The following is a 24,048-nucleotide window of genomic DNA, read 5'->3' on the forward strand; positions in this document are numbered from 1 at the left end:
TGGTGTGAAATTAGCCTTACTGTTGAGAAAAATTAGTAAGAGGTTTATATCACTTTTCAGGTTTTTGAAGCAGATTTCAGAGCAATTCTAGGCATGTTTAGAGACAATTTCTAAACATACCTAGCATTTTCTGGAGCATTTTTGTGTAGCAGATTACAAATATTGTTAAAGTAAAGCTGTTACTGAACAGCTTCTGTACTAAAAATGCCTGGAAAAACGGCTCTGATCTAGCGTTTTTCAGAGCGGTTTTCCACTTTCCTATACTTTAACATTGAGGCAGAAATCTAAGTCAGATACTCACCTAAGGAGAGGGAAGGCTTGGTCCTAATGAGCCTTCCCTCTCCTCTCCCGGTGCCCGGTCCCGCGCAGGATCCCCCATAGCAGTATTCGACCAGTTCGGTCAAATACTGCCACTTCCGCAGCCGAAGGGAGCTTTCGGAATCCTTCGGGAGCACTCAGGCTCCCGAAGGCGGGCCGCTCCATACTACTCATGCGCGAGCGCCCTCTATGACGCACTCGCGCGTACGTAGTATGGAGCGGCCCGTCTTCGGAAGCCCGAGTGCTCCCGAAGACCTCCGAAGTCCCTGCGGCGGCGGACACGAACGCGGGAGCCAGCGCAGCACCGAGGGCACCGGGAGAGGAGAGGGAAGGCTCATTAGGACCGAGCCTTCCCTCTTCTTAGGTGAGTATCTGACTTTTTTATTTTTAAATTAGTAACCATTGGCTTTAAAGGGATACTTAAGTCAAAAATAAAAAATGATTTTTACTCACCTGGGGCATCCCTCAGCCCCCTGAAGCTGTATGGTGCCCTCGCAGCCTGGCTCCGATCCTCCTGTCCCAGCCGGCGGCTACTTCCGGGTTCGGTGACAGCCGCCGACAGGCTGGGAACGTGAGTGATTCTCCGCGTTCCCAGCCGCTATATCACCCTGTATGCTGCTGTAGCGTATAACATACGCTATAGCAGCATACAGGGTGATATAGCGGCTGGGAACGCGGAGAATCACTCGCATTCCCAGCCTGTCGGCGACTGTCGCGAACCCGGAAGTAGCCGCCGGCGGGGACAGGAGGATCGGAGCCAGGCTGCGAGGGCACCGGACAGCTTCAGGTGGCTGAGGGATGCCCCAGGTGAGTAAAAATCATTTTTTTATTTTTGACTTAAGTATCCCTTTAAGTAATATTGTAAAAATTAGGGAATTTGTATTATTTGCATCATTTTAATTACAGCTCCTTTTTAATAACTGCTCCATGGTTGAAGTATAAACAACTCCACATTTGAATAATTATCATTTAGGGTAATCACTGTGTGGAAGTGAATTTTAGGTTTCCTTTTGTCCCCTGTTGAGAGCTAACAATTATGGCAAACTTCTGCTAGTGCTTAGGTCACCTACTAACCAGTAGTTATGAAAAAGTGAAAGAGAACCTCAGCCTTCCTCTCAGGTCATTTCCTCCCTTTCATAGACAGATTTATCCACCAGATCGATATTTTACAACATGTTCAATCTGAATTCTGATCGATTTTCCAATCAATTTCCATAGAAGTGAATGGAAATCTATCGGAAAAATGATCAGAAAATCGATCGAAATTCAGATCGGACATTCTGGAAAAAATCGATCTGGCAGGTAAATCTGCCTGAAAATTGTATTGTGTGTACCTAGCATATGACTATTGTGAGCCCCTCTTAAGTGACAAGATAATATACTCTGTACAGTGCTGCAGAAGATGTCAGCGCTATATAAATACTATATAATAATAGGGTGGAGGCTGAATTTGTAGTTCTGGTACTGTTTCAAAAATAAATGCAGTGAAAGTAGAACTATGCACTCTCACACTGTCCAGAGCTATGAGCTTACAAAAACGTGTAAACTTTCCAACTTCAGATGTGTCACTAGATATCACATGATGCAGTGATGCAGAGTGACTAAGTACAGAGTGGGGAATTCCCTGACTCATCACTCATTAAGGCAGCGGCAAAAGAACATGCACATTGCATCATTCAAAGGGAATTTTTGTTACTGGATAGGATAGGACATTTCACTGTGAAATACTGCATCCCAATATTATTAATATAATTGTTAAGCATAAAAACAGCGCACAGACATTTTCACAGCACTTCACACAATTCAGAAACTCTTCCTAATGCTAGGTACACACCATACAATTTTCTGGCAGATTTACCTGCCAGACAGCGGACCAATGGGGAGCCCCGGCTGCAGATTCAAAGATGCTTTGCCCGGGTTCCTTCTATGCGGACAGTAATTACAGTGTTAGATACACTGTAATTACACGACGGATTTTGCGGCAAGAGGCGGCGGGTGATCGGCGGCGGTACATATGACAGGGGAGCCTTTGCAGAGCTGCGCGGGGACTTCTAAACTGTGCGGCAACCCGACAGGGAGCTCTGGGGGTCTCCTTATTAAAGGAGACCCCCAGATGCTGCGGCGACAACGTGCGTTAGCTAGTATAGACCTGCTTTTTGCAGGTCTAAGCTAACGCTCATGTCTGCCGGGAAGCGATCCGGAGACATGATAAGGATAATTGGATTCCGTGGTAAGAACTCGCTGGGCAAATATATCGCCCAAGCGAGTTCTTTTCCGCCTGGGGGGTCTAAAGTTTAATTAGAGTAGGCGATGCCCCCATCGCCTAAGTTAAGAACTCGCCAGTGCTTAGCGCTGGCGAGTTCAGCAATAGAATATGGCCCAATGTCTTTGAGCAAAGACAAAACAATAAATCTATTTTTTTTTTATTTTTTAAACATAAAATAAAACCGTGGGATATCTAGAAGAAAGGGCATTTTTAGGAGTAGGAGGTCACTTTTAGGAGTACAATTGTTAATCTTATCAGTTTATTTTCACTTAAGGTTCATTTTATGTAGAGCTTTGCCTTATCGTCCTTCACAGAATGCAAATATTATAGCTTACATATTCATTACGGTCCATTATAGATGATGTGCACATACTAGTAATGTGTAAAGGGATTTGGGACATATTCAGCAATCAGTGTTTAGGTAGATGACAACTATTAGCATATGTGCAACTCTAATGGAGAATGTGTGGCTCTAGTCTGCCTCTAGAGACCCTTCAACGAAGGCCGTTATAAATGTGTAGGGACGCTGGACTGTGTCATGTGACTTGCTTGTCCATCCCTGCCCCCATATTTTGTTTTACAATTTACTTTCCTTTTCATAGAGAAGGAGCAGCACAAGCTGCATTAAAATAATGAGAGCGCTCAATCAAATAAGACTCTCTTAAGGCAGGCTTCTCTTGTCAATATGCACAGACATGAAAAGGAAGGCTTTTTCTTCCTATACAGCTACAGTGTGTGCAAATTGCAGGGGGCTCATTGGCATAAATCTCTGTAGCGACTTCTGAGGGTAAACGGGATTTACATTACTTTCTGACAAGAATTAAATGGAGGCCTTGTGGATATATGAAGAGTTTTTTAGACGGCAACAGATGGGCCTGAATGTGTTCCCTAGGCACACTATCAGTGACATCTGTGTCCTCTGAATTGTGGTGGTCCCAGCCAATTAAAAGAGTAAAAGAATAAGCAAGCAGGCTACTGAACAGCTAGGAACGCTTGTATTTAGTCATAGAGCTGCCAGTTACCTTAAGCTGAGAACTTGTTAGAATGATAATGACACTTTGTAGGTTTGGTTAATATTATTTTTTGGCTTTACTGACTTCTTGTAGAAAGTACATAGGAAACAGACAGCATGACTTGAAAGCTTACAGACTGCATCAGTTGTGTTGTATGTCCTTCATTCATGTCCCATTCATCTAAACAAGTTAAGTGCTTTTTTTAAGTAAAACATACTTGGAAAAAAGAGAAATAGTAAACCAAAGTATTTCAATATGTAAATTTAAAAGACTGCAGGAAATATAATTCAGGAAATTGCAAGTTTGCATATGTGCATTTTAAGCACAGCTCACAGTAATTAGAACTAACATTTCTGAATCATTTCAAATGACAATGGGTAATGCACTGTGTAAATACCTAAAGATTGTTTATACACATCCGAAACAAGGTCTGAAGCAGCTTAAAGGGGCACTATGGCGAAAAATTGTAAAATGTAAAATATGTGCAAACGTATACAAATAAGAAGTACATTTTTTCCAGAGTAAAATGAGCCATAAATTACTTTTCTCCTATGTTGCTGTCACTTACAGTAGGTAGTAGAAATCTGACAGAAGCGGCAGGTTTTGGACTAGTTCATCTCTTCATAGGGGATTCTAAGGGATTTATTTATTTTCAAAAGCACTTAGTGAATGGCAGTTGCTCTGTCCAACTACCAAAAAAGCGTGCAGCGAGCAGGGAAGCTGGCCAACATCATTGTTTAAATCCTTTTTAGGGAATATCTTTATAAAGAATAAAAGCCTTGCTGAGAATCCCCTATGAAGAGATGGACTAGTCCAAAACCTGTCGCTTCTGTCAGATTTCTACTACCTACTGTGAGTGACATAGGAGAAAAGTAATTTATGGCTCATTTTACTCTGGAAAAAAACGTACTTCTTATTTGTTTATGTTTGCACATATTTTAAATTTTAAATTTTTTCACCATAGTGCCCCTTTAAGAGAGCCGCAGTGAGCTTGGGAACACTCAATTTGGTCTGAGCCCCGCTTATGCGCTTTAAATGACAACTGAAATGAGAAGAATATGGAGGCTGCCATATGTATTTCCTATTAAACAATACCAATTGCCTGGCAGCCCTGCTGATCTATTTGGCTGATGTATTGTTTGAATAACACCAGAAACAAGCATGTTACATAGTTACATAGTTGCATAGTTATTTGGGTTGAAAAAAGACATACGTCCATCGAGTTCAACCAGAGAACAAAGTACAACACCAACACCAGCCTACTCCCTCACATATCCCTGTTGATCCAGAGGAAGGCGAAAAAAACCCTTACAAGGTCCAATTACAATTACATGGTCCAATTAGCCCCAAAAGGGAAAAAAAATCCTTCCCGACTCCAGATGGCAATCAGATAAAATCCCTGGATCAACATCATTAGGCATTACCTAGTAATTGTAGCCATGTCTTTCAATGCAATGATGTCTTTCAATGCAAGGAAAGCATCTAAGCCCCCTTTAAATGCAAGTATAGAATTTGCCATAACTACTTCCTGTGGCAATGCATTCCACATTTTAATTACTCAGATATGACAGTAATTTCAGAAACATCTGATCTGCTGCATGTGTGTTCAGGGTCTATGGCTAAAGGTATTAGAGGCAGAGGATCAGTAGGATAGCCAGGCAGTCTATTGGGCCAATCAAAATGCAGGGATCTCATCCTATGAAGCCACTGAACCCGACGGGACTCAGGGTGGGATGAGTGGAGCGTCCGTGACTTGGAAGGAACGCCAGTAAGTTGCCAGCACACACTACACTGCACTACCACGTGTAGCATGCACACAACTCACACTCCTCACATTAAGCTGCTCTGCTTCAGCCGCGCAGCTTAATTAACCACTTCCCGACCGCCGTATGTACAATTGGCGGCCGGGAAGTGCACCCCGCAAGGACCGCCGTATTGACAATTGGCGGCGGTCCTTGTAGGGGCATGGGCGGAGCGATCGCGTCATCAGTGACGCGATCCTCCGCCTCCGCCTGGCGCCGCTCACCCGCCGCAACATCCCGCCGGCCATACGGAAGCGCCGGCGGGATGTTAACCCCGCGATCGCCGCATACAAAGTGTATAATACACTTTGTAATGTTTACAAAGTGTATTATACAGGCTGCCTCCTGCCCTGGTGGTCCCAGTGTCCGAGGGACCACCAGGGCAGGCTGCAGCCACCCTAGTCTGCACCAAGCACACTGATTTTCCCCCCCCCCCCTGCCCCAGATCGCCCACAGCACCCATCAGACCCCCCCCTGCCCACCCCCCAGACCCCTGTTTGCACCCAATCACCCCCCTAATCACCCATCAATCACTCCCTGTCACTATCTGTCAACGCTATTTTTTTTTTATCCCCCACCCTGCTCCCTGCCCCCTCCTGATCACCCCCCACCCCTCAGATTCTCCCCAGACCCCCCCCCCCAGACCACCCCCCCTGTTTACTGTATGCATCTATCCCCCTGATCACCTGTCAATCACCTGTCAATCACCTGTCAATCACCTGTCAATCACCCGTCAATCACCCATCAATCACCCCCTGTCACTGCCACCCATCAGCCAGCCCCTAACCTGCCCCTTGCGGGCAATCTGATCACCCCCCCACACCAATAGATCGCCCGCAGATCCGACATCAGATCACCTCCCAAATCCATTGTTTACATCTATTCTCTCCTCTAAACACACACTAATTACCCATCAATCACCCATCAATCACCCCCTATCACCACCTGTCACTTTTACCTATCAGATCAGACCCTAATCTGCCCCTTGCGGGCACCCAATCACCCGCCCACACGCTCAGATTGCCCTCTGACCCCCCCTTATCAATTCACCAGTGCATTAATTACATCTGTTCTTCCCTGTAATAACCCACTGATCACCTGTCAATCACCTGCCAATCACCTATCACCCATCAATCACCCCCTGTCACCCCCTGTCACTGCCACCCATCAATCAGCCCCTAACCTGCCCCTTGCGGGCAATCTGATCACCCACCCACACCATTAGATCGCCCGCAAACCCGCCGTCAGATTACCTCCCAAATGTATTGTTTACATCTGTTATCTTCTCTAAACACCCACTAATTACCCATCAATCACCCATCAATCACCCCCTATCACCACCTGTCACTGTTACCTATCAGATCAGACCCTAATCTGCCCCTTGCGGGCACCCAATCACCCGCCCACACGCTCAGATTGCCCTCAGACCCCCCCCCCCCCCTTATCAATTCGCCAGTGCATTAATTACATCTGTCCTTCCCTGTAATAACCCACTGATCACCTGTCAATCACCTGCCAATCACCTATCACCCATCAATCACCCCGTCACTGCCACCCAACAATCAGCCCCTAACCTGCCCCTTGCGGGCAATCTGATCACCCACCCACACCAATAGATCGCCCGCAGATCCGACATCAGATCACCACCCAAGCGCAGCGTTTACATCTATTCTCTCCTCTAAACACCCACTAATTACCCATCAATCACCCCCTATCACCACCTGTCACTGTTACCCATCAGATCAGACCCTAATCTGCCCCTTGCGGGCACCCAATCGCCCGCCTACACGCTCAGATTGCCCTCAGACCCCCCCTTATCAATTCGCCAGTGCAATATTTACATCTGTTCTCCCCTGTAATAACCCACTGATTACCTGTCAATCACCTATCAATCACCCATCAATCACCCCCTGTCACTGCCACCCATCAATCACCCCCTGTCACTTCCACCCATCAATCACCCGCTGTCACTGCCACCCATCAATCAGCCCCTAACCTGCCCCTTGCGGGCAAACTGATCACCCACCCACACCAATAGATCGCCCGCAGATCCGACATCAGATCACCACCCAAGCGCAGTGTTTCCATCTATTCTCTACCCTAAACACCCACTAATTACCCATCAATCACCCCCTGTCACTGCTACCTATCAGATTAGACCCCTATCTGCCCCTAGGGCACTCAATCACCCGCCCACACCCTCAGAATGCCCTCAGACCCCAGCCCTGATCACCTCGCCAGTGCATTGCTTGCATCTATTCCCCCCTCTAATCACACCTTGAGACACCCATCAATCACCTCCTGTCACCCCCTAGCACACCTACCCATCAGATCAGGCCCCAATTTGCCCCGTGTGGGCTCCTGATCACTCGGCCAATCCCTCAGATCCCCCTCAGACCCCCTTCCGATCACCTCCCCAGTGCATTGATTGCATCTATTTTCCCCTCTAACCACCCCCTGAGACACCCATCAATCACCTCCTGTCACCCCCCTAGCACTCCTATCCATCAGATCAGGCCCAATACAACCTGTCATCTAAAAAGCCACCCTGCTTATGACCGGTTCCACAAAATTCGCCCCCTCATAGACCACCTGTCATCAAAATTTGCAGATGCTTATACCCCTGAACAGTCATTTTGAGACATTTGGTTTCCAGACTACTCACGGTTTTGGGCCTGTAAAATGCCAGGGCGGTATAGGAACCCCACAAGTGACCCCATTTTAGAAAAAAAGACACCCCAAGGTATTCTGTTAGGTGTATGACGAGTTCATAGAAGATTTTATTTTTTGTCAAAAGTTAGCGGAAATTAATTTTTATTGGTTTTTTTTCACAAAGTGTCATTTTTCACTAACTTGTGACAAAAAATAAAATCTTCTATGAACTCGCCATACACCTAACGGAATACCTTGGGGTGTCTTCTTTCTAAAATGGGGTCACTTGTGGGGTTCCTATACTGCCCTGGCATTTTAGGGGCCCTAAACCGCGAGGAGTAGTCTAGAAAACAAATGCTTCAAAATGACCTGTGAATAGGACGTTGGGCCCCTTAGCGCACCTAGGCTGCAAAAAATTGTCACACATGTGGTACCGCTGTACTCAGGAAAAGTAGTATAATGTGTTTTGGGGTGTATTTTTACACATACCCATGCTGGATGGGAGAAATTTCTATGTAAATGGACAATTGTGTGTAAAAAAATCAAACAATTGTCATTTACAGAGATATTTCTCCCACTTAGCATGGGTATGTGTAAAAATACACCCCAAAACGCATTATACTACTTCTCCTGAGTACGGCGGTACCACATGTGTGACACTTTTTTACACCCTAAGTACGCTAAGGGGCCCAAAGTCCAATGAGTACCTTTAGGATTTCACAGGTCATTTTGCGACATTTGGTTTCAAGACTACTCCTCACGGTTTAGGGCCCCTAAAATGCCAGGGCAGTATAGGAACCCCACAAATGACCCCATTCTAGAAAGAAGACACCCAAAGGTATTCCGTACGGAGTATGGTGAGTTCATAGAAGATTTTATTTTTTGTCACAAGTTAGCGGAAAATGACACTTTGTGAAAAAAAACTATTAAAATCAATTTCCGCTAACTTGTGACAAAAAAATAAAAACTTCTATGAACTCACCATACTCCTAACGGAATACCTTGGGGTGTCTTCTTTCTAAAATGGGGTCATTAGTGGGGTTCCTATACTGCCCTGGCATTTTAGGGGCCCTAAACCGTGAGGAGTAGTCTTGAAACAAAAATGACCTGTGAAATCCTAAAGGTACTCATTGGACTTTGGGCCCCTTAGTGCAGTTAGGGTGCAAAAAAGTGCCACACATGTGGTATCGCCGTACTCGGGAGAAGTAGTATAATGTGTTTTGGGGTGTATTTTTACACATACCCATGCTGGGTGGGAGAAATACCTCTGTAAATGACAATCTTTTGATTTTTTTACACACAATTGTCCATTTACAGAGGTATTTCTCCCACCCAGCATGGGTATGTGTAAAAATACACCCCAAAACACATTGTACTACTTCTCCCGAGTACGGCGATACCACATGTGTGGCACTTTTTTGCACCCTAACTGCGCTAAAGGGCCCAAAGTCCAATGAGTACCTTTAGAATTTCACAGGTCATTTTGAGAAATTTCGTTTCAAGACTACTCCTCACGGTTTAGGGCCCCTAAAATGCCAGGGCAGTATAGGAACCCCACTAATGACCCCATTTTAGAAAGAAGACACCCCAAGGTATTCCGTTAGGAGTATGGTGAGTTCATAGAAGATTTTATTTTTTGTCAAAAGTTAGCGGAAAATGACACTTTGTGAAAAAACACAATTAAAATCAATTTCCGCTAACTTTTGACAAAAAAATAAAATCTTCTATGAACTCACTATACTCCTAACGGAATACCTTGGGGTGTCTTCTTTCTAAAATGGGGTCATTTGTGGGGTTCCTATACTGCCCTGGCATTTTAGGGGCCCTAAACCGTGAGGAGTAGTCTTGAAACGAAATTTCTCAAAATGACCTGTGAAATTCTAAAGGTACTCATTGGACTTTGGGCCCTTTAGCGCAGTTAGGGTGCAAAAAAGTGCCACACATGTGGTATCGCCGTACTCAGGAGAAGTAGTATAATGTGTTTTGTGGTGTATTTTTACACATACCCATGCTGAGTGGGAGAAAGATCTCTGTAAATGGACAATTGTGTGTAAAAAAAATTAACAAATTGTCATTTACAGAGATATTTCTCCCACCCAGCATGGGTATGTGTAAAAATACACCCCAAAACACATTATACTACTTCTCCTGAGTACGGCAATACCACATGTGTGGCACTTTTTTGCACCCTAACTGCGCTAAGGGGTCCAAAGTCCAATGAGCACCTTCAGGCTTTACAGGGGTGCTTACAATTTAGCACCCCCCAAAATGTCAGGACAGTAAACACACCCCACAAATGACCCCATTTTGGAAAGTAGACACTTCAAGGTATTCAGAGAGGAGCATGGTGAGTCCGTGGCAGATTTCATTTTTTTTTGTCGCAAGTTAGAAGAAATGGAAACTTTTTTTTTTTTTTTTTTTTTTTTCACAAAGTGTCATTTTCCGCTTACTTGTGACAAAAAATAATATCTTCTATGAACTCACTATGCCTCTCAGTGAATACTTTGGGATGTCTTCTTTCCAAAATGGGGTCATTTGGGGGGTATTTATACTATCCTGGAATTCTAGCCCCTCATGAAACATGACAGAGGGTCAGAAAAGTCAGAGATGCTTGAAAATGGGAAAATTCACTTTTTGCACCATAGTTTGTAAACGCTATAACTTTTACCCAAACCAATAAATATACACTGAATGGGGTTTTTTTTATCAAAAACATGTTTGTCCACATTTTTCGCGCTGCATGTATACAGAAATTTTACTTTATTTGAAAACTGTCAGCACAGAAAGTTAAAAAAATCATTTTTTTGCCAAAATTCATGTCTTTTTTGCTGAATATAATAAAAAGTAAAAATCGCAGGAGCAATCAAATAGCACTAAAAGAAAGCTTTATTAGTGACAAGAAAAGGAGCCAAAATTCATTTAGGTGGTAGGTTGTATGAGCGAGCAATAAACCGTGAAAGCTGCAGTGGTCTGAATGGAAAAAAAGTGGCCGGTCCTTAAGGGGTAGAAAGCCCTAGGTCCTCAAGTGGTTAAAAAACCCCTATTGTCTGCTAATGTCACAGCAACAACTAAACATAATATTCAATAGAGATAACATATTCCAAGCTTACATCCACTGTTTTAAAACTATTGGACCAATTGCTAGTGCAGTGTACCCTGTTCCACAGAAATGCAGCTTCTCGGGGGAGCTCTTTTTATACCCTGTCATGTTATTGACCCTTTGCCAGTTAACCTATATAGTTGAGAGAAGCTCTTTGACTTTTCTTTCTTTTTCTTCTTTTTTTTGCAGCAATGCAAAAATTTTTTAGTCTTCTACTGGCTTTTATCAACTTTTTTGAAATATGTTTCTGGCGTGAAATGCAGAATAAGCATGTTTTTCATTCAACAAATATCAGTTTCAACATTTGATATAGTGTCGTTATACTATTTTTAAAATAAAAAATAGGGTTTACATGACTTGCAAACCATTACATTCTATATTTATTTTAAATAGTGTTGCAACATTTTGGGGAACAGAGTTGCATGACAATTTTTTTTAACACACTGGGTCTGATTTGCAAAGGTTATGATGCAAACCAGTCCTGTTGTGTAAAATATAGTTTCTCGCTATACAGCTAACTTTTCAGCATACCACACTATGGTCTTGTGTAACCTAAGCAGTTTTAAAGAAAAATGTAGGCAAGTAATATTATTTGTGTTATTTTCTTTCAAATAATTTCCAGTTCAGAAAACCTTCAAAATTTGCATCCACTGGTGCATTGCTTAATATTCAATACAAGGATGGTGGACTTTTTTTCAACTTGTATTAAAGAGGTGCTGTAGTGAAAATAACATACAATTTTTTCAGACTATAAGACGCTCCTGACCATAAGGCGCACCTAGGTTTAGAGGACAAAAACCAGGGGAAAATATATATATACAGTGGGATGCGAAATTTGGGCAATCTCGTTAATTGTCATGATTTTCCTGTATAAATCATTGGTTGTTACGATAAAAAATGTCAGTTAAATATATCATATAGGAGACGCACACAGTGATATTTGAGAAGTGAAATGAAATTTATTGGATTTACAGAAAGTTTGCAATAATTGTTTAAATAAAATTAGGCAGGTTCATAAATGTGGGCACTGTTGTCATTTTATTGATTCCAAAACCTTTAGAACTAATTATTGGAACTCAAATTGGCTTGGTAAGCTCAGTGACCCTTGACCTACATACGCAGGTGAATCCAATTATGAGAAAGAGTATTTAAGGGTGTCAGTGGTAAGTTTACCTCCTCTTTTAATTTTCTCTGATCGAGTAGCAACATAGGGGTCTCAAAACAACTCTCAAATGACCTGAAGACAAAGATTGTTCACCATCATGGTTTAGGGGAAGGATACAGAAAGCTGTCTCAGAGATTTCAGTTGTCTGTTTCCACAGTTAGGAACATATTGAGGAACTGGAAGACCACAGGCTTAGTTCAAGTTAAGGCTCAAAGTGGCAGACCAAGAAAAATCTCGGAGAAACAGAAGCGATGAATGGCGAGAACCATCAGAGTCAACCCATAGACCACCACCAAAGACATCATCATCTTGCTGCAGATGAAGTCACTGTGCATCATTCAACCATTCGGTGCACTTTACACAAGGAGATGCTGTATGGAAGAGTGATGCAGAAGCCTTTTCTCCGCCCACAGCACAAACAGAGCCGCTTGAGGTATGCTAAGCACATTTGGACAAGCCAGCTTCATTTTGGAAGAAGCTGCTGTGAACTGATGAAACTAAAATTGAGTTATTTGGGCATAACAAGGGGTGTTTTGCATGGAGGAAAAAGAGCACAGCATTCCAAGAAAAACACCTGCTACCTACAGTAAAACACGGTGGTGGTTCCATCATGCTGTGGGGCTGTGTGGCCAGTGCAGGGACTAAGGAACCTTGTCAAAGTTGAGGGACCCATGGATCCCACTCAACATATTCTGGAGACCAATGTCCAGGAATCAGTGACAAAGCTGAAACTGCACCGAGGCTGGATCTTTCAACAAGACAACGACCCTAAACACTGCTCAAAATCCACTAAGGCATTCATGCAGAGGAACAAGAACAATGTTCTGGAATGGTCATCTCAGTCCCCAGACCTGAATATGATTGAAAATTTGTGGTTTGAGTTACAGAGAGCTGTCCATGCTCGAAAGCCATCAATTCAGACTCTCATTGGAATCTACAGGAAGTGTTTAGAGCTGTGATCCTAAAACTAAGGCCCGTGGGCCGAATGTGGCCCCCTGAGGCTTTTTTTCCGGCCCCCTACACACAAAATGTATTACTTATAGATGTGGCCAGCTGCATCTTTAAATATTTAAAATAGCAGTGCTGGCACCACCCTTCCACATGGAAGCCAGAAAGCAGTCATTCACAGGCTTCCAATCAAATTCCACATCAGGTGACACTGCTGTCAAATTGGACTGCAGGTTGTCACCTGGGTATGCTTCACTGTCTAGTGTACATAGACTTCTTTGGGCACTGTGTGAATGAATGGCTGCTGCTGGGAGTTCTCTTCTGGGCATGGCCAGTGTGGGGGTGAAGGGGAGGTTGGGGCTAAAGGTAATGTAATCTAAAGGCAGTGTGTGTGCATGTGTAGAGGTGGATAATTTGAAGTTCATGCGAAAACTAGGGAAAAGGGGTAGTTCTTTAAAAAAAAATTTTTTTTTTGGGTGGTACTTTTGAAACTATGCATTTTGAACACTGATTGCTTTAGGTGTGGGGGGTTGTATTTCAGGCTGCTGGGAAAAGTGGGTACCGCGTGGAGGGGATGACTTGTAACAAGCATAATGACATATTTTGGTCAGTGCTGTGCAGGAATGCTATGGTTACTTTGTGAAGGGGAAATGGAGGGCTGTAATGCATATGTTTCTATAGAGATCGTGTGTGTGTATGGGTGATATTGTGCTGCATGTATTTGCAGGCCATTGGGTGACTTGCTATGTTAGGGTCATGATATCTGCACTTGCTGTGTTGGAGGGCATAATATTTGCTCTGGTTAAAAGGGAGACATGAGGGCTTCCCATGTTAATATGCGTTGTCTACAATATTGTAGGCTCAATGTTATGTTTTTCTACATCATTTTCTGTACACTCCGGCCCCCCAGCAGTCTGAAGTATGTTGACCTGGCCCTCGACCAAAAAAGTTTGGGGACCCTTGATTTAGAGGCTGTAATTTGTGCAAAAGGAGGATCTACTAAATATTGATTTCATTTCATTTATATGGTGCCTAAATTTATGCACTTGCCTAATTGTGTTTAAACAATTATTGCACACTTTCTGTAAATCCAATAAACTTCATTTCACTTTTCAAATATCACTGTGTGTGTCTCCTATATGATATATTTAACTGATTTATATAGGACAATCATGACGATTAACAAGGTTGCCCAAACTTTCGCATCCCACTGTATATACTAAACCTGGTGCATTTATGGTGAAGGGGCATCTTGTGGATTATGCCCCCTTTGTACCTCATGCCCCCTTGTACCTCTTGTGTCTCCCTATGTCCTCCTCTGTCCCCCTTGTGTCCTCCTGTACCCCATGTGTCCGCCTAGGTCCTCTTTGTGCCCTCCTCTATGCCCCCCTTGTGTCCTCCTTCTCTATGCCCCTTTGCGTCCCCTTGTGTCCTCTGTTTGTCTCAATGTGTCCTCCTCTGCATTGGCACAGTACAGGGAGTCCCCGACATTGTGGCGAGTTGGAGGTTTGGATTGGCACGCGTTCACAAGTGAGGAACTCCCTGCATTTGGCCTTTAAGACGCAGTGACATTTCCTTCCCACTTTTGGGGGAGAAAAAGTGATTCTTAAGGTCCATACACACGCCGGACTGGAGGCAACGACGGGCCCGTCGTTACCTCCCCCTGGGTGGGCGTGCCAACGACAGTCCGGCGTGTGTACGCACTGTCGGCGGACTGATACGGCTGTTTCAGAGCGATCCGCCCGGCGGATCGCTCTGAAGCAGTCGTATCAGTCCGCCGACAGTGCGTACACAGGCCGGACTGTCGTTGGCACGCCCACCCAGCGGGAGGTAACGACGGACCCGTCGTTGCCTCCAGTCCGGCATGTGTACAGACCTTTATAGTCCAAAAAATCCCGTCATTAATAAAATTGTTTATATTCTACAATATTCAGTTATAGATTATTTAGTCAGTGTTTGCCCATTGTAAAATCTTTCCTCTCCCTGATTTACATTTTGAAATTTATCACTGGTGTTGACATCTTTAGTTCTGCCAGGTGATCTGTACAAAATATTTGTTATGAAAAGTTCTATGTACAGAGGGAGATATAGCTTGCTTGGCAGTTGGAAAAATCCGCTATTACCCGAAATACAACGTAGTTCTCAGACAGCAAACTGTCAGGACCATGGTCATGACATCATAGTGTGGGAAGGGTTTCACCACAACATCAGCCATACCCCTGGGCAGGAAAATAGGGCAGACAATGGGCAGGGAAATACTTTCACTACCCCAGTGAATTTATTTATTTTTTTAAGTTTAAATTGTTGGAGTCCAGATTAAATTTTACTTCTCAGTCATGAATAGTAGTAAATAATACTACTGGATTCGACCAGTTTTGAACACTGGTTCAAAAAACAAAAACATTTCCTATAATCATGTCTGGGATCTATTGTTGAGGACAACTTAATATTAGATATGCTTGTCAGTCTCATTTCATTTGTTTTAGATGTATTTCACACTTACTCATTGCAGGCAAAACTGTGACACACCTGTCGCCTTTTCCACCTGCTAACAAGATAATATAATCAAGGTTTATTTTACTTAATTTAAACTGTAACACACATTCTAATAGTAAATAGCCTCATATTAATAATCAGAACATTTCTGGACACGCAAAACACCCATTAAACACCAAATAGAGCAAAAACTAACCTAGTGACTTTAGAAAAACACATATCTCTTAGATCAAAGATGCCTTTGAAGTGACAAAGCCTTAATCCATGCACTGCTCAGGCACTTCCTCTTTGGACACAGCAGCCTGTTGTCAAATAAAATGGAAGTTAAGGAAGTTATCTCATCTATAAAAGTTAAAAAGAACCCATCAGCTAATGACAGACTTGTCACAAATGACAACTGTTATGCTGGATACACACGTTGAGATTTCCCGTTCGATTCCCGGGATCGAACGGATCGAATCGATTATTTCCAACATGCTCGATTCGGATTTCGATCGTTTCTGCCGTCGATTTGCATGTTAAGTATGCCAAATCGACGGCAGAAACGATCGAAATCCGAATCGAGCATGTTGGAAATAATCGATTCGATCCGTTCGATCCCGGGAATCGAACGGGAAATCTCAACGTGTGTATCCAGCATTAGGGCTGGTTCAGACGGACGTTTGGAGGCGTTGCGTTTGCTGGCGTCGCGTTCAGCAGCGTTCGTGTGCGTTTGGATGCGGTCGCGTTTTTTCTTCCCCTAGGGGGACATTAGCGGTCGCGGTTAACCTCCCCTGGAAGCTACATGTAGCTTTCAGGGGCTCCTTGAACGCCAGAGAAAATCGGGACCCAAACGCCGCGTTTGTGTAAACGCGCTTGAAAGCTTGGTACAAACGCTCCCATTCACTTGAATGGGAGTGTTTAACACCAAGCCCTGAACGCTGGCTGTAAACGCTCTGCAAACGTCCGTCTGAACCAGCCCTTAGGCAGGCGAGGCCTCACGTTTTAAAAAATAATCTAGAAGGCTGCACTAATCTGATCATCCACCTCTACACTCAATACAAGTCAGATGGCGGCCTGAAAACAGCTAGGTCTTTGTCAATGTTAATAGAGCCTGGAAGGGCTTCTCCTTCATGAATATGCATCGGAAGCTCTATGCCTTTACAGACACAGCCTTGTGAAAGATGGTAGGCAAACACAGACACTGCTTATGCTGACTGACCTAAGCCTATGCCAAATTTTGGGAAAATAATGAGAACCCACGCTTCCAGGCGAATCCTTCTCAGCCTGGGGATTTCTCTTGGTGTCTTTATTTGCCCTCTAGGATTCGTAGCTCTTTGGAAATCTTTATGAGAGAACAGGGAAGAAAAGACACGTGACATGACCAGGGCTTTCTAAAACTTTCTGACAACATGACACTTCTCATTTTGGAGTCTTATCAGATTTGCATACGAGTGAATATGTAGCTCTTATGACTTTCACAATATTACTAGCGGCGTCTGAAGCTACTCAGCAGGAAGAATGTGGACACACAAATATTGATTTTGCAAATGAGGCAGGTGTAGGAGTTTAAGCAAGGCCCCATTTCACTATCTGAAGTTTGTCTGCTCAAAGGCTTTGCACCTCATTTTGTGGGCTACTAATCCTTGACCGAAAATGCAGGTGTTGGTCAAAGTAAAAATGCTGGCTCAAAGCTCTTCCTAATTTATTATCATCACGGCACTCACTATTGTTAATATGCTCTATAGGGGAACTCCAGATAAATCCTAATAATAATGATCATTTCTTAAAGCAAAACTGTGCTCATTGACTTGCAGCCAACCTTCTCATTATCTTATTATACTCTATATCCTTCTGACCCTGTTTCAGATCTCCAGTATACTCAGTAGACAGGAATTAAACATTAAAGATAAACATAATTTCCAGTTCCTCATATCCTCATATATATATATGAGGGAAGTCCTAGAACCAGTATCAAGGACAACCTTGTTCTGCGGCATTTCGACTAACTGTGAAGGCTATCACATCATATATAAACAATGGGCACTTTCACACTAGGATCTGATCTGTGCGTTTTGACGGATTGCTCCTAGATTGTGTTAAGAAAGGTAACATGAAAGTCTATGTGACTTTCATGTTAACTTTCACATTAGACAAAGCGTTCCAGAGCGTTACGTTGTAACGCATCTGGGAGCTTTGTAAAGTCCAGCCGCTGCGTTTCCCCTTGGGTGAATTTCCACTACCACCGCTAATCACCGTTGCACCGCAACTTCCCGATGTCACTCAACGCGTGCACGAAATCGGGTTCATGCACGTGTTGGCTAATGTGAAACAGCCCGACAGCCAGCCAGAGTAGGACACATCTACTGAGAGTCCACCTCAAAACCTTCCAAGACAGAGCCTTCTGTCATGCTGACCCTACACTTTGGAATGCCTTGCCACACTCATTCAGGACAGTTCCATCCCTGGAAATATTTAAGTCCAAACTCAAAAGCCATCTGTTTGGTCTTGCATTTATGAACACTTGACTATTTCCTCTGTAACACAGTCCACTCTGCTACTATGTATTGATCCGAGTCCTATGGCATAAAAGTGCTTTACATACAGTGGTTTGCAAAAGTATTCGGCCCCCTTGCCGGTTTCCAGTGTTCCGTGGGATGTTCAAGGCTTTGGAAATCTTTTTGTAGCCTAAGCCTGCTTTAAATTTCTCAATAACTTTATCCCTGACCTGGTGTGTTCTTTGGACTTCATGGTGTTGTTGCTCCCAATATTCTCTTAGACAACCTCTGAGGCCGTCACAGAGCAGCTGTATTTGTACTGACATTAGATTACACACAGGTGCACTCTATTTAGTCATTAGCACTCATCAGGCAATGTCTATGGGCAACTGACTGCACTCAGACCAAAGGGGGCTGAATATTTTATGCACACCCCACTTTGCAGTTAGTTATTTGTAAAAAATGTTTTCATTCCACTTCTCACATGTACACCACTTTGTGTTGGTCTTTCACGTGGAATTCTAATAAAATTGATTCATATTTGTGGCAGTAATATGACAAAATGTGGAAAACTTCCAGGGGGCCGGATACTTTTGCAAGCTATTGTATTGTATTAGTGTATTATACCTGTAAGTTGCCTCTCAACTAGAAGCCCCAAAGCTATGTGGATGAAGCTGGCAAATGGCAAATCAAAATAATTCCTCTTTAACTGCACCCATTAACCTAAGCCAGCAATGACACAACCAACATAAACATGAATGCCAGAGTAAGTGTAAAGCGAAATCTTCGTCTTCGGACCCCTATACTAATGGTGGTTCATTTTTATGTCCAAGTTCTAATTCTCTGATTGGGTGTTCATGATAAGCCTATTCAAGAAGCAAAACTAGGACATTTTTCACATGACTACAATCAACCAATCAGTAATTTAAAAACAATTGTTCAACTGTGTGATGATAGTGAGGTATAAGATAACCAAATTCTGAATTCTTCTTGAAAACACAAATAACTAGAAGACAGAACTCCTCCTTAATAAGTGCCCTTATTAATAGGAATCCCTTACACCAACAATGGATACAAGCACCATAATACAGTATGGGCTGTGTCACAATGGTCAGTTGCAAGAGGCCTCTCATGAAAATGATGGCTTCCACCACAAAGTAACCTATTTTTAAATGAATACAACAGTCTCCCTGTCTCCTGAGCCTGACAGTAGGACAGATATCACTAGGATGTGCTCTTTGCTTGGACTTGTAGCCACCTTTTAGAAGTACTGAACAATTATCTCACAAAACCATATCTCTATTCATAACCTGCACCACATTAGCTATGCATAAAACACGGTTCCTTCAGAGGACACCTCTGGATTTAGCTAAGAATATCAGCACGATATGTGTGTTGGCTAGGCATCATAACCATGTTAACAAAACCCAGCCTATTTTATACAGTCCTGGTTTGGGTCTAAAAAAAGTTTGTACCACCAAGTTAACAGGACTGCAGTAAGGTTGTATAAGAGGGCTCTTCACGTTATTGTGTTGTTAAGGGTTACTGAAACTTACATTTTCTCAAATAGATCATCATAAATATCTGTATGGCTGATATTGGGGTGAAACTCCTCCCACAGTGTGATGTCATGGCCCTGACAGTTTGCTGACTGTATAAATTTTATTGCATTGTGGGAAATAACAGCTATTTCCAACTGCCAAGCAAGCAGTATCTTCCTTTGTGCATAGAGCTATCAGTTAACTAACATTCCACAAAGGTCACCTGGCAGGACCAAAGATGTCGCCATTTGTGATAAACCAAAGTATGTAAATTATGGTGAGGAAATAATTTACAATGGACAAACACTGACTAAATAATTTATAAATTAATATTGTAAAAAAAAAAAAAGAAATTTGAATAATTAAATTATTAGGGGCGTAACTAGAAATCACTGCGAAACTTTGGATGCCCCCCCTTTCTGCACAGGTAAACTGAGAACAATATTATTTAGTTGGCTAGTGCACACTTGAATGTGTTTTCCCCATGCAGATAAAAACTGACAGCAGTGAAGCACTGTACACATTTTCTCTATCAATTACATTAGCTTCTGTGATAAAACGTGCATGTTTTCACACATACAGCCACACATGGGGCTTGATTCACTAAACCGTGATAACTCAAATATCACACCATATCAAAGTTAACACGCCTTATCAGGGTAGCATAGCGAGGGCTACAAATGTATGCCTGCTTATTGCCAATGGCACTCGTCCTGCTCTGAGCCCCTGCGGGTTCGTAGTGTTCTCTATGCTACTCTGATAAGGTTTGTTCACTTTAATATCTTTGATAAGGTGTGATATTTGAGTCATCACGGTTTAGTGAATCAAGCCCATGGTGTACAGAAAACGCATACAGAAAACCAAAAGACAAGTGTGCTCCCAGCCTCAGCTTATTACTCACTCTGTCCATCTCTGATGGAGCAGAACTGGCTCTGCAGACTCCTCCAGCATCACTGCAGTACAGAGCACTTGGGGAGGGGTAGAGAGGTTGGGGGCAAGCACTGTATACAAGAGGCTGCTGCACACTGAATAGTGACGGTCTACAAATCTTTGTCTACAAAACTTTGTATGATTCAGTGGCTGAGCAGATGCAGTCATTAGAACAATTGTGCAGAGAATAAAAGCTTTTTCTCTTCGTGCCCAGACTCTTCAAGCATCACTACAGTACACAGGAGAGGGGTAGAAAGGCTGGGGGTAGAACAGCGCTGTACACAAGACCCTGCTGAACACTGAATAGGCACTGTTTTTTTCTCTTTGTGCCCTTAGTTGTCTCTCAGGACAGAGAAAAGAAACGTATCCCCCTGTGGCTTCTGGGTTCCCCTGCGGCTGCATCGCTGGCAGGGTCTATTGTTACGCCCCTGGGCCTAGACTGTAACTGCACTTACACCAAGGCAAATAATTACAATTTAAATCATTAGGCCAGATTACTAAAATTGGAACTGTAGAATCCTGATACCTTGAAAGTAAACTCTATAGGAGCCCATACATCAGACAATGTTTGGGCAGCTCGAACCAAGAGGCAGAACCCCTTCTGATTAAATCTGATCGAAACGAGATCTGTTGCCTGCTCATACACCGCAGGTAAATTCCCGATCAATTTCAGCATGAACTCTCGGGAATTGGCCTTGTGATGTTGCATCTGCCCCTTTGCCGCCGCCTGCGCTGTTTCCTTTAATGTAAAATGTGCTCCCCCCCCCCGGTGCCCCGTGTAGTATACCTGTCCATGTACGCCGCTGGCTCCATCTCCGAACTCTTCCGCACATACATGCGCCCCACGTGGTACTCCAGCAACCACGTGGGGTGCGTGTATGTCCGGAAGTGTCTGGAGACGGAGCCAGCGGCGTACACCGACAGGTAAAGTATACTGCATAGGGCACCGGATGAGGAGAGGGGGTTTACATTTTACACTAGGAGTAACAATGAAAACAGAACAATGAAAATGTCACATACACTCATAATTGCACACATATATTTGCCAACATGGCCTTTTCTAATAGTCGTAAGTATGTGTACGGAGTAGGACATTTTTTTTGAGAACAATGCAGTCCTGAGCCTACATGGGATGATGATTTGATGCAGGAGTTTGGGTACTAGTACTCCGCTCTGCTATCTTTCTCAGCAGTGTCTCAGAGGATGTCCAGCATGGTGGATTCTGAAACATAAATCTGCTGAATTAAGGAGGACTAGGATAGGTAACAGAGTAGGGGAAGGTAAGTATCATCAGTTAGGCTTAACAGGTTAGAGTGTACCCAAGATGACATGTGACATGATAAGATAGACATATGTATATACTATGGCAAGAACACACCTATACAATGTTCCTTTTCTTTTTTTCCCCTGCCTGAAAGTGTTAATATCCAGCTATGCAGCTGACAGTTTTTCTCCAGTCGGGACCCAGTTGGGCAATAGCCTCCCTCACTGATAACAAATTACAGCTATAAAACACTTTCCTAAGCAGATAACTGGGCTTCTGACTACAAGATAGATTAAAAAAAAGTCAATAGTTCATGTATTTTCCCTCTGGGATGCTTGAGACAATTAAGCAGAAACAACAATTAAATCTACTTTGTAAATGTTTATACATAAAATCAAACCATGAGATTTATTTTTAAAAAAGTCATTTTTAGGAGTCGGAGGACAGATTCAATTGTTTATCTCATCAGTTTATTTTTACCTCGGGTTCACCTTAACGTTAGGTGTCAGAATGAAAAGTTAAAGAGGAACTCCAGTGAAAATAATGTAATAAAAAAGTGCTTCATTTTTACAATAATTATGTATAAATGATTTAGTCAGTGTTTGCCCATTGTAAATTCTTTTAAATCCCTGATTTACATTCTGACATTTATTACATGGTGACATTTTTACTGTTGGCAGGTGATGTAGCTGCTGCATGCTTTTTTGGCAGTTGGAAACAGCTATTTCCCAGAATGCAACAAGGTTCACAGACAGGAAATTGCCAGGAGTACCATGGTCCTCGGAGTTTCTTGTGGGAGGGGTTTCACCACAATATCAGTCATACAGCGCCCCCTGATGGTCTGTTTGTGAAAATGAATAGATTTCTCATGTAAAAGGGGGTATCAGCTACTGATTGGGATAAAGTTCAATTCTTGGTCGGAGTTTCTCTTTAAGGTTCAAAATAATGAAAGGGGCTTTTTGTTTGTTATTGTGGGGGGGAGGCATCAGGAACCAATAAACATAAGGTTAAGGTTAAGCATCTGGAAGGTAAATATAAATCAACGGGGAGGGTAAGGTTAGTGCTCAAACCGTCATTGAAAATCTGTCACACAGATGAAACACAAAACAAGTATGAAACACCCAAATCTCGGAAGGTAACATCTACCATCTGTGGATATTTTTACACAGCCAGACAGATGTTTTCAGAAAAATTCTCACCCTTTTGGAAACACTGTTGAAGTTCAAAAATCACATTTCTGCTGTATTAGAAGAAGAATCAGTAAAACACTGCCACCACCTGGACAAAATATAGAATGTTTTTTTTTATATTCTGTTTTTGGTCATCTTGTTATCTAAACAGTTTATTCCACTCAAAGAAGGAATAAACTCTGACACAACATTTGGTAAAAATGTATTTTCCTACTTTTTATTACTCATACAGTTATCATATATGCTTTTGTGTACAAGTATTATTGTCCGTTTACAAATTTCAAGTGTCCAAGGTGAAGTTTATCTGCTCTTAAAAAAAAATCTGTATTTAAAAAAACGTCCCCTGGGGGGTACTTACCTTAGGACGGGGAGGCCTCTGGATCCTAAGAAGGCTTCCCCGTCCTCCTCCGTCCCTCCGTCGCCTTTCCGGGACCCCCCAAATTGTGGTGAGGTAAACCGCGATCCTGCACAGGCACACTAGCCGCTCTTCCTTCGGGTTAAGGCGGAGATAGCCGAATGTGATCGATCTACTCTACAGGCACGAGTCCTTTGCCCCTGCGCATTAGAGTGGATACGATCAGGCTCGGCTATGATTGCTAGCTCACTAATGTTTTATTAATCCTTGCGATGATTTGATGAGTCCCACCTAGGTGAGAGTGTTAGAAAATTCATTTCCAGGTTTACTGAATCATACAGGCCTCCCCATCCTCTGTAAATTAGGTCTATAAGTTCTAATCATCTTTGAACAAAATGAATATGAAATACCTACACTTTCTTACCAAAGCTTCATTTTTAGCTGCACAGAAGAAAACTGCCCGGGCATTTTTCCCCTGATGCTGTGCAAAGCATGATGGGATTTCTGATGTTTTTGTGCTCCTTCTGCTGT

The 24,048-nt window shown here is 43.0% G+C and overlaps 1 protein-coding gene across 7 annotated transcripts in view; it reads right to left on the minus strand.

The window, feature by feature from the left end:
- The window catches only part of ALPK1 (alpha kinase 1), a 205,727-nt gene that overhangs the window by 115,129 nt on the left and 66,550 nt on the right, over positions 1–24,048 (minus strand). For 3 of the 7 annotated variants that reach the window (XM_068281338.1, XM_068281329.1, XM_068281311.1), the window contains exon 4: positions 15,768–15,812. The exons of 2 other annotated variants lie outside the window; for them this stretch is intronic. The gene's annotated coding sequence lies outside the window, so the exon portion shown is untranslated. The remainder of the gene's footprint in view (positions 1–15,767; positions 15,813–24,048) is intronic. 2 more of the 7 variants (XM_068281319.1, XM_068281353.1) reach the window with 1 other exon arrangement.

Source organism: Hyperolius riggenbachi, chromosome 1 (assembly GCF_040937935.1).
Source record: "Hyperolius riggenbachi isolate aHypRig1 chromosome 1, aHypRig1.pri, whole genome shotgun sequence".
Lineage (NCBI taxonomy): Eukaryota > Metazoa > Chordata > Amphibia > Anura > Hyperoliidae > Hyperolius > Hyperolius riggenbachi.